The 18,034-nt window shown below is 41.8% G+C and overlaps 1 protein-coding gene across 1 annotated transcript in view; it reads left to right on the forward strand.

Annotated features, from left to right (window-relative positions):
- CDC42SE2 (CDC42 small effector 2) overlaps positions 1 to 18,034 on the forward strand; it is a 187,935-nt gene that overhangs the window by 73,928 nt on the left and 95,973 nt on the right. Inside the window, exon 2 of the mRNA XM_082259375.1 lies at positions 17,438 to 17,523. The gene's annotated coding sequence lies outside the window, so the exon portion shown is untranslated. The remainder of the gene's footprint in view (positions 1 to 17,437; positions 17,524 to 18,034) is intronic.

The following is an 18,034-nucleotide window of genomic DNA, read 5'->3' on the forward strand; positions in this document are numbered from 1 at the left end:
GCCGACCGCCGCACGACTATCTACGTCGGCGGTCAGCCCCTCACAGGCAAACTAACGTAGGGCTACGTTGCTTGCTTGTGAGGGTCTAGGGAGCGAGCGCGCGCCCCCGGGGGCGCGCTCCCGCGTGGTTACGGACCCCCCCCGCGCGTGTGACCAGCGGACCCGATGTCCGCCGGTCACTCGGCGATCGGCGGGGGAGAGGGAGAATGTCAGGCAGCTTGTGTAAACAAACTGCCTGTCATTCTCCTCGCTGCAAAGACACTGATAAAACGGATCTGGTATGTAGATCCGTTGATCAGTGTCCTTACAGCTAGAGCCACAGCCAATCACAGTAGAAACCACGCCCCTAGGGACACACACAGCCCCTCCCTTCCAAATAAAGTTAACCCCTTCACTACCAGTGTATTTTTACAGTAACAGTGCATATGTATAGCACTGATTACTGTAGAAATGTCACTGGTAACCCCAAAAGTGTCAAAAATGTCAGTCAAGGGTCCGATCTGTCCGCCGCAATGTCGCAGTACCGCAAAAAAAATCGCAGATCGCCGCCATTACGCGTTAAAAAAAAAAACAACAAAAATGACAAAAATCTTTCCCTTTGTTAGTAAACGCGATAACTTTTGCGCAAACCAATCAAAATACGCTTTTTGCGATTTTTTTTTTACCAAACATAGGTAGCATAAAACAAATTGGCCGAAAATTTTTAAAAATTTTGATTTTTACATTTTTTTTTGGGGGAATTTCATATAAAAAAATGTGAAAAATATTGCTATTTTTGCAAAATTGACGCTCTTTTTTTGTTTATAGCGCGTGATCAAAAAATCGCACAGGTGATCAAATACCACCAAAAGAAAGCTCTGTTTGTGGGAAAAAAAGGACGTCAAATTCGTTTAGGTACAGCGTCGCACGACCGCGCAATTGTGCGTTAAATTCACGCAGTGCCGAATCGCAAAATACCCCCTGGTCGGAATGGGTGTAAAATCTTCCGGGGCTTAAGTGGTTAAGTTAACGACACCCTAAAAGGGTTTGCAAAATGCAGTGCAATTGACAGAATCCAGCTGCATAGGAGTGAACACCCATGCAATCTGATTTCAATGTGAAGGAAAAAAAAGGGTCTTGCGCCATTCTTTGTGCAGATGCGGTGTGATGCGGGTTCCTGTGCGGTGCGCAGGAATGCAGTGCGAGTCACATGCGATGTACTACACCATATATACACTTTATTCCCAAAAGTATTGTGACACCTACCTTTACACGCACCAGAACTTTAATGGCATCCCAGTCTTAGTCCGTAGGGTTCAAGAACTCCCAGAATAGTTGAACCTGTTAGAGCCACAAAGGGTGGGCCAACTCCATATTGAACCCTACAGACTAAGATTGGAATGCTATAAAAGTTCATGTGCGTGTAAAGGTGGGCATCCCAATTCTTGTGGTAATATACTGTATATGAACTGAGCCGTAAAGAAAGGATCACTTCTGTCATGCCACTGGCTCCGCCAGTTGGTATTCAGGGGTCTATCAGCCAAAGCTCAAGAACCACTAGGTGTCACAGAACCCTGGTTGAGGGTACTTTTTCATACAAGTACATGGTTACAAGAAAAGGATGAAAACCTATACTGTTAATTTCATATAAGAACAAGATACTTTTTCACATAAGTACTTTTTCACATAAGTACAAAACCACCTCCATTTCTAAAACATCTTGTATTCTTTTCACCGAATACAAGGTGCTCTGTGATTGGAGGAGAGGAGGATAAACATCAATCTCCTCTCCTCCAATCACAGAATGCCTGTGATTGATGGGCTTTTGTTTGCATCAGCCAGGTCCCAAAACAAACCCAAGCTTTGCTAATTATTAACAAAACCGGTTTAATAAAATGCCCCCTTCACAGAACCATTACTTGCCTTTTCCTTGGTTCCCCTGCTGGTTTATCCTGGTATAACCTGGCATGGAGGCACACGCGATTCATTTGCCCTCCTGACCCAAAACCTCCATGTGACAGCACTGTGAAAAATGAAATTCAGCGCAAATCGATAATTAATATTACGCTCAGCTGCTATACCATGACGTTTTCACTAAAAAGTATAAGATAATAATACGTGGGGGTACAGCGCTAGAGTGAATATGTGCCAAAATATAATAAGGTGCTAATATAGTGCCTAATAGATATATGACAACATCCAAAAAATATTTGATATAAAGTGACAGGTGCTATTTAAGGTGCTTGACAATAATGATAGCAATATATCAAATATAAAAACAATATGAAGCTACAATCAATATATTCATAATAGTGCACAATAACGTGCTAGTGCAAAGGTGCAAACCAGGAGTGGAAATAAATTTAATATAAATAGGACCAGTCCATACAAATAATGTGCAAAATCGGCAAGATGAAGTGCTTGTCAAATACTTCCACACTCAGTGCTCATGTGTCACCACCACAACTAATGTATAGCCTCTCACCTTCCCACAGGTTCAGAATGCAGTAATAATACCGGTAGTAGTAAATCCTTGGTGGAGATATCCTTATTGAACTACTCATCCAGCAGATTATATACGTAATCAATGATCCCGATGGGGATAATTCTTATAGGGACATCAGTGTAAAACTGCTCCTTGCATAGAAATGTGGAATCTGCATATGTCCACAATGACTCCCAGTAAGCATGGAAAAGAAACATGAGATGAGATGACTTTTAATCAAATAACATACAAGTGTGTTGGTTGCCATCCAGAATATGTAATCTTAGTTCTAGAAGTATTTTAGTTTTGACTTCATGGCTGGCTCTTTGAGAGGATGTAAAACATTCCGAGAATCTGCAGCACACATGTATCAATGTGACGTGTCCATGGGTTCCATAAATTGGAGCCTTCTGTAATTGATTTTAAGTGCCGGAATAATATCTGCAGACCAAATAAAGGGATCATTTTTGAAAAGACAGTTTTATAATCATGTAGTTACTGTTTATAATGATAGACTGGTAAAATGCTTTTTTGATCATGTGCAATTATCTAAAATTAAAAATATTGTTCTGACCGGCCAGTCAACTTTTTTGGGACACAGCTGATGAGAAGGATAATGTATTTTCAGTGAACTCATAATAGTTATATAGTCAGATTAAAAAAAAAAAACACAAGTCCATCTGGCTCAACCAACAAAAAACAGTAAAGAAAACACCCCCATACAATCCCCTATACACACAAGCCTATACCCGCAGTTGATCCAGAGGAAGGTGAAAAACCCCAGCAAAGCATGATCCAATTTGCTACAGCAGGGGAAAAATTCCTTCCTGATCCCCCGAGAGGCAATCAGATATTCCCTGGATCAACTTTACCTATAAATGTTAGTACCCAGTTATATTTTTTACACCTAGGAAAGAATCCAGGCCTTTTTTAAAAGCAATCTAGTGAGCTGGCCAGAACCACCTCTGGAGGGAGTCTTCACATTTTCACAGCTCTTACGGTGAAGAAACCTTTCCGTATTTGAAGACAATCTGTTTTCCTCTAGACGTAAAGAATGCCCCCTTGTCCTCTGTGTTGACCTTAAAGTGAATAACTCAACACCAAGTTCACTATATGTACCCATTATGTATTTATACATGTTGATCATATCCCCCCTTAATCTCTTCTTCTCAAGAGAATAAATTCAGTTCCTCTAATCTTATAGCTGAGCTCCTCCATGCCTCTTATCAGTTTGGTTGCCCTTCTCTGCACTTTCTCCAGTTCCCCAATATCCTTTTTAAGAACTGGTGCCCAAAACTGAACTGCATATTCCAGATGAGGTCTTACTTATGATTTGTACAGGGGCAAAATTATATCTCTCTCTCTGGAGTCCATGCTTCTGTTAATACAAGAAAGGATTTTGCTTGCTTTGGAAACCGTAGCTTGGCATTGCATGCTATTATTAAGCTTATGATCTACCAGAACACCCAGATCCTTCTCCACTATGGACTCCCCCCTAGTTTGTATTTTTTACTTTCTGTTTTAAAACATTCCCAATAAAAAACATTTAAAAAATCAAAATTTTTTTATCAGTTTTTAGACTAATTTGTATTCCGCTACATATTTTTGGTAAAAAAAAAATTCTAAAAAGCGTATAATTGGTTTGCGCAAAAGTTTATAGCGTTTACAAACTACGGGATAGATTTTTGGACTTTTTTTTTTTTTATTAGTAATGGCGGCAATCAGCAATTTTTAGCGGAACTATGACATTCCTGCCGACAGATCAGATCCCTAACTGACATTTTTGGGGACCAGTGACATTAATACAGTAATCAGTGCTAAATAATATGCACTGTTACTGTATAAATTACAGTGGCAGGGAAGGGGTTAAATACTGGGGGTGTTAAATGTATGCCTAAAGTGCTTGCTAACTGTGGGGGAGAGGGCTCTGTGAAAGGCACGTAGAGATTGATGTTTCAGCTTAGCTGAAACACACAATCTCACTGTGTCTGTCTGACAGGAGAGCCGCCTGCTTTATTTACATAGGCAGGCGGCTCTCCTGTCAGTTTTCCTGAAGATCATGGGAGGCCGGCGGCGATTGAGCCTGCTCCTCCCGCGGTCTGCCTCCCGCTGTGTCTAATCACAGCGGGGGCGCGGATCCGGCGGCGTGGGCGCGCGTGCGCCCCTGAGACTGCGTGCACACCCCTGAGACCGCGTACACATGACCACAGAGATCTACATGATTATGCGCAGCTGAGCCACCCTGCCGCAGTAAATCTGCGTGGGGTGGTCGGCAAGTGGTTAATGATATATTTGGTATATATAAACCAACAGATGTACATTGACTAGAGCGGTAACGCAAAGTTATTGTGCAGTACTAGTAAACTGGAAGCCGAAACTGTTTATGCAAAGAACAAACTTGGCGGTCCCCATAAATACATCCTTATATAAGACAATTGATTAGTGAAGGTATCTTCTAGATTGTAAGCTCTAACGAGCAGGGCCCTCCAATTCCTCCTGTATTGAATTGTATTGTAACTGTATTGTCTTCCCTCATATTGCAAAGCGCTGCGCAAACTGTTGGCGCTATATAATTCGTATATAATAATAATAATTGCGATAACGCACAGTAACAACACTTTTACTGTGCATATCTGCAATGCATGTAATCACATAAACGGTAAACGGTTGTGTACTGTGGTGTCATTCATATTTAGCGCGTATGCGTTTTTTTTTTTTTTGCGTTCTATTAAACAGGCTGCCTTTATACATTGCGCCTCAACGCGGCATACTGTCTAAATGGATGCTAACAATCAACTCCTGGCAGCACGTGAAATAGGTGATCTGAAATTGCTCTAAAGTTAGAAAGTCCACTCATATCTTAATCGGAGCTTTATGTAATCTTCTTACATGTGCTGTTTGTCAGGGATCCAGCTTCTTGTAACATAATTCTGAGAAAATTCCTTGTCTGTATCTGTATGTGAAACAGCAGTGCTAAGGATTGGCAATACATAGCTTGCATAATAATAACATGGCTTAAAGATATACTCCAGGCAAATCGCTACATACACAGTTGCAACGTGTATATACAGTACAGGAACTGTCATACGTGCCAAAGTATTTCTAATCCTGCTTTATCCTCTGTTGTGATCCTTCTTGTTGTGCAGGGGATCATGAGAAACTAATATAAAGACACATTTATGTACTTATATTAACTAAAATGTAAAGTACTTACACTAGCTTCATTTAAAACGCATTACTGGCTTAAATGAATATCTGTTATGTCTGCGTTAAAGGAAGTCTAAGCTCAAGAACAATTATGTAATCTATTGCAGCCTATTAGTCCCTAGATGTGGTGGTTGCATTAGTTGTCGTTTTTCCAGGCTGAAAATATTTTCCGCAAGCACAGAAAATACTTGTTGATCGGACAGAAATGCATCATTGTTGTCAATTTTATTTGAGCTAAAAAAGAAAACGCAAGCATCCATTTCTATCTTGTGTAAACTACTAGTCCCATATGTCCACCATGTTATAGAGAGGAAGAGCTTGCTGTAATTTAATTCAGGAGAGCAACAATCATGGCTATCTCCATAGATACAGCGGAGGAGTGATTGTAGCTACCCTAGCACAAGAAATTTGTTTTTCACAGGATTTAAAATATAATGAGATGAAAATAAAGGGAAAAAATAAACCGCTGCAGTAGCAGCACAAGAAAACAACTCAACTCAGGCAGTCTCACTGTGGATATTGGTAGCAATACAAGGAAGGAGCTATGATGAACGATATCCTTTGAGACTGGATGATCGCACCTTAGGCTCCTTTCACACAGCAGTCCTTCAAACAGACTCCGCTTTTCTCAGCGGGGGATCGAGTCGCTGATCCCCCGCTGAGCAGCAGGATGACAGCTGTGTCTCTGCGCTGTGTGCGGAGACACAGCTGTCAGTCCCCCATGCATCTCTATGGGGGAAATCGGATGGGAACGGACCGTCAGTCCGTTCTCATCCGATCCTATCTGATCCGCTGGACGGATGGAAAATAGGGTTTCCATCCGTCCAGATTTGACGGATCGGGTGTCAGCGGACATGTCTCCACTGACATCCGATCCCCCATAGAGATGCACGGGGGGACCGTTCAGATCCGCCAAAAAAACGGACAGGTGGATCTGAACCGTCCGCCTGTGTGAAAGGGGCCTAACCCCCTGATTTACCTATTGCTTATCCTGATTGGATGTCTGGGTTTTTTAGGTCCATTTATTTATAGGTCTTGAAAATTGGTTTTTAACTGCACTGCATACTCTTCTCAACATCATTAGCAGACACACAAAAAGTTTTATTCTTCCTTAAGAAGCAGGCTTTGTCCTGCTAAACGCATTGAAGAAACAGTCTTGATGTCCCCCGCATGAATTTTTGAGTTTGGGGCCACATTGTGATTACAGGCTATGCAGACCAATTTCTTTCTCAAATGTGTAACTTATCCCCTTTTGGGATTTTAACTTTTTTAATATTACAATAGATAAAAGTTCTATTACACTTATGGCGTATTACCGTTAAAGTTCTATTTGTTTCAAATCATTTAGAGAATTTTTTTGTGCCAATGTAATTAGAACGGATGTGGTACCAGTAAATCCACTGACCAAAAGATGGTTTATTGCCCCCTCCCTCCAGCAATTTATACTTTTTATATTTGTCTAGCATGGACCGGTGTAAGTATGTATGTGCCGTACCTGGCTGATCCCTGCTGAACTGGAAATCACTGTAAAAGGCACTGCTATTTTCCCATGTGGTGCCCACTTCAGTGATTTCCAAGGGGATTGGCCATGTATGGCACATACATACTTGCATTGATCCAAGCTGGACAAATACAACTATGCAAAAATATCCATACCTAAACTTTAGCTTATTGATCTGTATGGAGTGTTGTCTATATAGAGCAGTGTTTCTCAACTCCGGTCCTCAGAGCACACGAAGAGCCAGTTCACTCTATTCCGACTTGGGACGCGACTTGTGTGCCCTCAAGTCGCTCCAAGTCTCTTGTCATTACAAATTCAATGTAAATGAATGAGAGCCATCTTAAAGCCCATTCACACTGCCACGACTTGTCAGGCGACTTGTCAGCGGTCGGTCACGGTCCATTGAGTAGCGACACAAGGCGACCTCGGAGTGACTTGCATAGACTTCCATTATGTGAAGTCGTGCCGCACGCGACTTCACAGTTCGCCCCCCCCCCCCCCCCCGAAGTCGCGTCGCCTCAGTGTGAACCGGCTCTTAATATGCTCTACTGAAGTCGCTCCGACTTCAGAAAAGGTTCCTGTACTGCTTCAAGGCGACCTCTATCCGACTTGTGCACATAGACTTCAATGGGAGTCGGCTCGAAGTCGGATCCTTACCTATTTTCAAGTGACTGTGATCAGACTTTCCAGGAAGAAGAAAAAGATTAGCCAGGCATTCCCCACAGACAAAGTCGCCTATCATTTAAGTCTCTTGCAAGTCTCTGCTAAAAAGTCGCTCCTTTATGGGGCGACTTTCTGGTCGTGGTAGTGTGAACCGGCTCTAACAGGCCAGATTTGCAAGAAAACTGAAATATATCACAGGTGATATAATTTACTGCTCAGTGATTGCAGTACTCTAGTCTGCAGCTCCCCAAGGTAATACTTAAAATCTGGCCTGTTAGTGTGCCCTGAGGACCGGTGTTAAGAAACCCTGATATAGAGTACAGATCTTAAACCGTGAATGTGGGCTTCAGTCCTGGCCAGCAAGTTCATGTGAAGTCTCTCCTAAAATCACAACCAATCAAACTGCTGAACTGAATCATACCTTTTGCTTCTTGTATCTCACTGCCCTCTTGCACAGCTATTTTAAAGCCAATCTAGGAATCCTGGTACTTCTCCTGTCATGTTAAATTAATGAGCATATTGAGAATCCAACGGAATGGAAGATCATAGTAATGGGGTATAGCAGGTGGTGGAGATTTGAACTTGGTGCTTGTGCAGTTTGCACAAGATAAAGACACATAAATTGCTAGTGCGTGTCTGCATCCTTCTAAAGGCTCTTGAGTGAAATTAGCCTTCAAAATATAATGGAGAATGATCATAATAAAACAATTTCAGGACCCAAAATGTGGAAGATGGGCCAAAAAAGGTAAGCAAGGTACAAATTACCAGTGTTACCTGTAGGTTCCGTACAGCTGATCTTTTCCCCATTATTGGCTTACCATGCTGTATCTGTGAAGGTGACCATCTTGGTTTGAACTGCCCCCTGATGGCTGGTGATCTGATGACAGCTGGGGTTGTGATCAAGAAGCAGTAAGTATGGGGGAGGAAGCACAGATCCACAGAATGAGGCAGAAGTAGGAAGATTTTTACACCGCAGCTTTAACACCAGCAGTTAAAACAATGATCAGCACAGTAGTAAGCTCGACAAATCTCAGAAGACTAGATGTTCCCTAGAAAACAGCACCTTTTGAATTGGGTACATTTATATAGTACAAAAAGATTATTAAGCAAATGGCTATGAAGCATTGGAGCCCTGGTTTCAGCTTCTACCAGGGACATGGTCTACAATGGGTCTATACATTAACCATGTGTTTTGTATGGGTTAAATTACAGCACTTTGACTTCCTCCCAGAATCCTAGAACAACTTCCAAGCTTAGGGGCTATTCACTTCTGAGTACTCCTACTGTGCACTGATGCATGTGCTCCAATGCACCTTGGGTTAAGGCCGCTTCAATGCAACGCAGGTGTGCTCCTTAAAAAGGGTTCTTCAGCCCCCCTCTGAAAAAATGAAAAGTCAACCGCTACAAATAGTGTAGCTGCTGAATTTTAATAAAAGGAGATTTACCTGATTAGAGATCCATCTCTATCCTCACCCAGGCTGGTTCTTCCCTGGTCTTCCGGGGTCCCCAGTTTTGCCATACTAACTGTGTCAAGCCGGCGGTGATTCCGCTCGACTTCACAGCCAGCTCCCCACCGTGCATGGACGAGCCGTGCTGCGCCTTGAAATTGGTGGGGCAGCCTTCTGGGGCCTATGTTCCAAGAGGCTGCAGGCAGAGGAGGGGGGACAAACTTCCGCTCAGATCGCTTAGGCGATCTGAGCACAAGTAGGAGTGGATATCTGTCAAAACTAGGTACCCGCCAACCCCAACAAAAAGTGTTCAAAAGTTAGAGGAGGCACAAAAGCGGAACATTCCCTTAGTGTGAAGTTCTGTTTTAAGTGTGTTGGAGTGTTATTGAAAATGAATATTATTACAATGCCTTAGCACAGGGGTCTCTAAACTTTATAAACAGGGGCCCAGTTTATTGTCCTTCATATTTTAAGGGGGGGGGGACTGTGGTCATCAGGAGTGGAAATGTTTCTGGCATCAGTAGGAGTAAACATTGCCTCATTTGGTATTAGATGGCTGAATAGTGCCCCATTGTTGGGTTCAGTGGAAGAAATGGTGCTCCATTGTTTGGGTCAATGAAAGAAATGGTGCCCCATTGTTGGGGCCAGTGGGAGAAATGGTACCCCATTGTTGGGGCCATTGGGAGAAATGGTACCCCATTGTTGGGGCCAGTGGGAGAAATGGTACCCCATTGTTGGGGCCAGTGGGAGAAATGGTGCCCCGTTCTTGGGGCCAGTGGGAGAAATGGTGCCCCGTTGTTGGGGTCAGTTGGCAGAATATTCTCATATCAGTGGAAGGAATAATGCCTCAAGGCCCAGATAAAGGCAATCAAAGGGCCGCATCTGGCCCCCGAGCCACAGTTGGGAGGATACTGCCCTAGTGTGTGCACAGCATGTTGCGTTAATTCATGTATTAATGCAGTACATCGGTGTGAATGGGCGCTACCTATATTGACCCTATTTCTGTTTTCTCTGCTGTGAATTATATTGTTGGGAAAATGAACACTATCCAATAATTGCGCTTATGACTTATGAAATATTTTGATTGTGTGATACTGTGATAAGTGTATTAGTACAAATCACAGATGTATATCTTTTGTAAATCTGCTTATAAAACACAGAAGAACCCTGTGAGGTTGTATAACACTGATATGTTTATCTCTCCATGTTTGTATGTTTATTCTACAACACGTGTCCGCAGCCCTGGCGTGTAGGAGATTTCGCAGTCAGCCTACATGGTATTTTGCGCCTCTGATTCTTCTTACTGACAAACAAGGCCGTGTTTGTGTCATTGTGTTATTCTTGTAAGGCGTCCCAGCTCGTGACCGCAACATCATTACCACACACAATTGGATTGTACTTTTTGGAGCAGGTCATCTTTTCTTGCTGCTCCTCCTAATTGATTTTAGAAAGATGCCGTCACGTAGCGGAGAACGTCTAAATCTACCTCTAATGCCGTTCTGTGACTGCACATTGATTAGGTGGATTTTTATTTCTCTCTCACCGGGAAGATCTGCCCTCTTACATCGCTCCTGTACTAGAACGTATACTGCATCTAATCTATGAAAAGCCAAGGAAGGGATCTGTGTTTTCCACAACAGCCAATCAGATATTGTCATTTTTTATATAGTTATATATATCTATCACTGTCAATTTCTGCAGCGCTATATTTATTATACATTCCCATCAGTCCCTGCCTTTAAGGAGTTTACAATCTAAGGTCCCTAACTCACATTCATACATACACATATTAGGGCAAATTTAGACAGGAGCCAATTAACCTTCCAGCATGTCTTTGGAGTGTGGGAGGAAACCCGTGTAGGCACAGGGAGATCATGCAAACTCCAGGCAGGTATAGTCGTGGTTGAGATTCGAACCAGCGACTCTTTTGCTGCTAGGTGAAAGTGTGTGTGTGTGTGTGTGTGTGTGTGTGTGTGTGTGTGTGTGTGTGTGTATATATATATATATATATGTATGTATATATATTATATTATATGTGTGTGTGTGTGTGTATATATATATATATATATATATATATATATTACAAATTTTTTTTTTTTTGGGGCGTCTCGCTATTTTATAACAGCCACGTCTGTGTAAGTTGCACAGTAGTCCAACATGTTTTGAATACTTGAATTACAGACAGTCTTTGATAATTTACCTTATAGTCCCTTATACTATGAATTGGAGAAAGTTGGGATCATCAGTGGCTGCATTGGATCCCTTGAGCATTTACTGATGCTTGTGATTCTGTATATAGTTCCATTTGCTGCAAAAGGATTGCTTGAAAATTAAGCTACAGATCGCGGTTACTTAAAATGTTTAAGTTTTTTTTTTTTTTTTAAATTAAAATAAAAAAAGATGTTGTACTTAACTGTTCTGTGAAATGGTATTGCACAGAGCAGTCCCTTACCTCCTCCTTTGGAGTCCCCTGCCAGCGCTCGCCTCTCCTACTTTCCTGCATGTGCCCCAATCGAAAGCCATGTGTGGGCATCCTTTTTTTTTTTTTTTTCTTCTGTAGGGTGTGTTTTCTTTTCCTTTTTTTTTTTTTTGTACTTCTAAAATGAATAAAATTTAATTTTGTTTCAAAGATCCTTTTACTTTGATAGCTAGCAATGGAAACAGCATCTCGCTGCCTCATCAAGGAAGCAATTCCATAGGGACAGACATGAAGCCAATTCATTGATAGCAGAGTCGTACTTTTGACATCAGCCTAAGGCTAAATATTATGTTTAAAGTAGTCTGACCCTTTAAATCGCTGCTTCCCGCCCTGTGGGCTCTTTGGAACTTGTTGCAGGGACCTTGGACTATGCCCTATAACCGTAATTTCTACTAGGCTTATGTAACACGTCTCCAGTCTCTGATCATTTCCTCTGATTTGCCTGCAGTCTCTGATAATTCTTTCTAGCATTACATATGCTGAAGGTTCTATGTGGTCCTATGGTGATGCCAGGGGCCACTGTTGGTACCGCACGTCTCTCGTAAGTTAACCATCACATTATAGGAGTTCTATGGTCACAGCATACACTTTAATTTTATAACATCAGCCTTGTAATAACAATGCAAACAATATTTATATTTGACAATCCAATATAAGCTTTCCTAAAAAATCTCCTTTAACCTTGTGAGTTCTACCTGTCTACCGGCCATCCCTTTCCACAACTTATTGGATTCCCTGAATGCTTTGCAGTCTCTCCGCTGCAGTTTTAATTTAAAAATTTTTCTAAAGACTACATATCCCATGGTACCTTGCTGCCTGCAAGCAGTGATTCCTATTCTGACCCCGCCTCCTAAAACTTCTCCGCACCTCTGTATTTTAGGAGGCAAGCTCAGGTAAATGTGTGACACAGCAGTTCCTAATCACAGGGCATAGCGAATACATGTCAGAGTTCAGTTTTACTTCACAAAGTAAGTTTACAAACTTTAAGATCATTCAGATTGTGATGGTACTAACCGTCACTATGATCAAAATAATCAGACTCGCCTTACCTGATAGTTTATTGAACCCACACACAGACACATTATATAAACAGTTCTTCTTACTTACCCTCAACATAGAGTCTCATCTCATGTTTGTGGGAGAAGGCTATACCAGCTCTATCTCTCTTCTGCTTGGATCGCTAAATCACTATCTCTGGTAAGAGCAGTTCCTGCTCTACTCTACAGCATCCCTCCCACTAGGGGGAAGAGAACAACTTTGGCAGCGAAACCCCTCTTTCCATCGGGGCGGCCGCTACACAGATTAATCGGAGTAGCCTTGAAATTATTAAACTACAATGTGGAAATGAATATATGATTTTACATTTTGACCAGAGATATTCTTTAAATAAAACCAAGCGCATTAAAGTGCTACTAAACCCACAACAGTAAAATCAGTCTGTATATGCAGTAAAGCATGCTTGTTACACTCAGTGGTACCTAAGGGGTAATCCTCTACCCTGCATGTTTGATCCTGTCCTCTCTGATCCTCCCCTTCTTCCACTGTCCCCAATCTATCTTCTAATAGTACAGAGCACTCTGCACATGCTCAGTTTGTTGTGTATTGCTGGAGTTTTTTTTCTATTTATTTATTTTTTTGGGAGGGTGCATGTGATCAGCCCAGGGGCAATCAGCACTGTCTAGACAAAGAGTCAGGAGTCATGCAGCCTCATAGGACAGTCAGAGTATAATGAAAACTCCTCCTACAAGCTTTAACCAGTGCTCGGCTGGACACTGATAGAACTCACAAGACTGCTCTATACTGCTGATGAGAAAAAGGTATTTAGCAGTTTATTGCATTACCATGTACTGTGTAATGTGGGAGACCAGATATAGTGAATGCAGAGTCCTGCGTTCAGTAACACTTTAAGTTTTGATTGGGATTTTCATTGTTTTATTCCAAACAGATTACAAATGTCAGTCCAGCACTATTAATCCTGATTTCAATGGCAGCTATGTGGCAGGACATGCTTGGTATTGTAGTGCAGTCACATCTGACAAGCTGCTTGTCCTTTTATTTCCATTAGAATTTGTGTATGTATTTCTCTCCCAGGCAATCCATTATTCTAGAAGATTCGTTTATTGCATTACTATGAGGGACTTTAATGCAGAGAGGATTTATTGTAGACGGCATGTATAAATGTAATGGAAGTGCATCTCTTGTTACCGGTTTATGTCTACAATTGCTCTCCACCACAATGAGAATCATTCTCTGATGTGTACTTGTAATAGCACAGTGCTGGATCTCTGTTACAGAGACAGCAGCCCATTTATCATTGCCCTATGCTCAAATGTCTCCATTAGGTTTCTCTATTACATCTCTGCTAGAGCGTCTCTCAACAGGCTGTTCTGATTTGCCATCTTCCTACCTTTTTTTTTTTGTACTGTTTAAAGAAAACCTGTTAAGTATGGAGGCAGTCATGGATGATCCTCCCCACTGCTGAAAATACTGGTTTCCTGTCTGCTGTGCTGGTCCAATGGCTTCAGTACTTTTAAATCCCCAACCTTAATGTATACATAGATAGGTGCATGTTAATTCTGGGTCAGTGATTAAAAAAACAAAATATTGAAGACCGAGACAGGCAAGTAGGAGACTATATATATATATATATATATATATATATATATATATATATATAGGGGGGTGTGGGCATAAAGGTACCTCATCCATATGTAGCACAGATCAAAAGGAAGGGGGGGGGGGGGACAACATTTCAGACTTTTCTGGTACCAAAGGAGGACTGATCACATATAATAGAATATCTAAGTTTATTACAAAAAATAAACAAACATTGCGCTCATTATATGATGTACACCAAACGATACAACTAGGGATGCACCGATCCGATATTCGGATCGGAAATCGGCCCGATCCGGACAAAATGCCTGGATCGGAGATTGGTAAAATTTAGCCGTCCCACGGGCAGATCCGGTTTTTGCTGAGTAACGGCTCAGCCATCCCTTACTAGGTGTAGTAGTAGTATGGGATGGGAGTATTACTACTATACTACTTCCTGTATAGGTCCGGCTCACAGGCGGAGTGATATCAGATGCACTCCGCCTGTGAATGGAGGAGCCACCCACATGAAGCAGCGGCTTTGCTCTGTACCGCAGCAGCTTGCTTTGTGTGTAGCTCCGGATCGGTTCCGGTATCGGCGATTTCACAATGTCCGATATCAGTATCGGGTCCAAAAAAGTTGGATCGATGCATCCCTATATACAACAATCGCTGTATCTTTGCTGTTTGATCTAAGAGGTCAACGCGTTTCGCATTTAATCGCTTCATTGGGACATGGATAACTTGGTAGCAAATATATGTGTGTGTGTGTGTATATATGTATGTATATATGTATATATATATGTATGTATGTATGTGTGTATATATATATATATATATATATATATATATATATATATATATATATATATATATGTACATACACACACTCACCGCCCACTTTATTAGGTACACCTGTTCAATTGCTTGGTAACACAAATTGCTAATCAGCCAATCACATGGCAGCAAATCAATCCATTTAGGCATCTAGATAAGGTGAAGATGACTTGCTGAGGTTCAAACCGAATATCAGAATGGGGAAGAAAGGGGATTTAAGTGACTTTGAATGTGGCATGTTTGTTGGTGCCAGACTGGCTGGTCTGAGTATTTAAAAAACTGCCAATCTACTGGGATTTTCACACACAACCATCTCTAGGGCTTACAGAGAATGGTCCGAAAAAGAGAAAATATCCAGTGAGTGGCAGTTGTGTGGATGAAAATGTCTTGTTGATGTCAAAGATCTGAGGAGAATTAGCAGACTGGTTCCAGATAAAAAGGCAACAGTAACTCAAAATGCCACTTGGTACAATTGAGGTATGCAGAATATCTCTGAATGCACAACACATCAAACCTTAAAGCAGCAGAAGACCACACCGGGTGCCACTCCTGACATCTAGGAACAGAAAACTGAGGCTACAATTTGCACAGGCTCAACAAAATTGGACCATAGAAGATTGGAAAAACATTGCCTGGTCTGATAAATCTTGATTTTAGCTGCAACATTCAGACATTAGGGTCAGGATTTGGTGTAAACAACATGAAACCTTCGAGCCATTGTGCCTTGTATCAATGGCTCAGGCTGGTGGTGTAATGGTGTGGAAGATATTTTCTTGGCACACTTTGGGCCCCTTGGTACCAACTGAACATTGTTTAAAGACCACGGCCTACCTGAGTATTGTTGCTGACCATGTCCATCCCTTTATGACTACAGTGTACCCGTCTTCTGATGGCTCCTTCCAGCAGGATAATGCACCATGTCACAAAGATCAAATCATCTCACCACTGGTTTCTTGAACATGACAATGAGGTCACTGTACTCCAATGGCCTCCACAGTCACCAGATCTCAATTCAATAGAGAACCTTTGAGATGTGGTGGAACGGGAGATTCACATTATGTATGTGTAGCTGACAAATCTTCAGCAACTGCGGGATGCTATCATGTCAATATGGACCAAAATCTCTGTGGAATGTTTCCAACACCTTGTTGAATCTCCCTAATAAAGTGGCAGGTCAGTGTATTTAGGGACTTCTACTATAAAGCTACTCTGTCACTTAAAAAAAGGAAAAAAAGCCCAGACTGTAAAGCTGAAAGCAAAAAAAAAAAATCCCTAGCAGTGGGCCTCCAATTTACCGTATTGTAATGGGTAAATATTCCTTTATGCCTCGGGTATCAGAAAAGAGGACTTCACCCAACCTTATCCCTTGCTCTGGCAGCCACAGCTTCCCTCTTCTCCCTGACATTACAGCATATGAGCAGTTTGTGGACATCCTTGCTTACAGTGCAAGCCTATTGGCCCTGCATTGTACTTGATAATGGCAGAGTTCCTGCGACCCCCCCCTAAAGCGCCTATAAGAAAAGGAAGCAGGGGCCAGTCTTATAGTAAGATAGCCTGCTGGAGCGAGGGTTTACGTAAGTAAAAGTCCTTTTTAGTACCCTAAATGAGAGTTTGACGCTTGCATTGCAAAAGGAACCCTCCTCAAGGGAATTTTTTTTGTTTTAGGTTTTCCTACCAACCATTCTATTGAATTTGTTGAGAAATATTCTGCAGCTGATTGGTGGTTGGTGACCAACAGAGGTTGGTGGTGTGAGATGGTGAAGTATTCATTCCTGTCCTTTTAGGCTGGACTTTTTCGATCTCTTTTTAAATAGCCACATCTAGGGCAGCCTTTCTTAACACAGAGGAACCCTTGAAATAAATTTCTGGTCTCGGAAACCACTGCTAAAAATTAAAAATCTACAACTCATGACACATTAGCGTGACAATCAGTGGGAAGAATGCTCCTTACTCTTGTCATCATTGGGAAGAATTACCCCCTTACAGATAGCTAAAAGGAACAATGATGTCATTCGGAACTTATCTGAGAGGCAGAAATTGCCCATTGCTCAAGAAACCCCTAGCAACCTCAGGAGGAACCCTAGTTGAGAAACTCTGATCTAGTGTGTTCATTAGTGCATTGTTTGTACATCAGTTTTCCAGTGTTTATGGGTACAATAATAGCCATTACTGTAGCTTTGCAGCAGCCTCTGTGGTGTATCAGAACATTCCTGACTAATTTCTGCACATTTTTTATTTGACAGTTGGGCAAGAAGATCAACAGAGCATTTTAAAGGACCTGAAAGTGCTTGGTGTGGAACCGTGGTGGATCTATCCTTGGAATGCAAAGGTATGTCCATAAACTCATACTGCTTATACTTCCATTGGGGAGGATTTCAAGTATAACAACCAAAAACATTTTTATGGTGGGAAGAAAAGACTATCTAAGGTTTACCAGCTGCCTTACAGATAAATAAGTTGTCATAGGGATTGACTGTGAATCTACATAGGAACTGAATGGTACCATTTATAAGTACAATAATGTAGAAAAATTGGAGTGTAAGGTGCTTTTCCACTGCATGGAACCGAACGGTTCGGCTCGCTTTTCTGCTTTTCCACTGCATGGTACCGCATGGTACGGTGTTGGAACGGTTCGGTACGGTACAGCGGTGCTTTTCCACTACATGGAACCGAACGGTACGGCTCACTTAAACAGTACCACCTTAGTTGTGGTTCCAAGAGGGCTGTACCGGTACCATATCCCACAATCCTTTGCATGCAGCCTTGACTGTTTGTCACTACTAGCCACTGATTGGTCAGAGAATCGTTGTTATCTCACCCACTTACTTTAGTACTACTTT

This window comes from Pelophylax lessonae, assembly GCF_965119305.1.
Source record: "Pelophylax lessonae genome assembly, chromosome: 1".
NCBI classification, from domain to species: domain Eukaryota; kingdom Metazoa; phylum Chordata; class Amphibia; order Anura; family Ranidae; genus Pelophylax; species Pelophylax lessonae.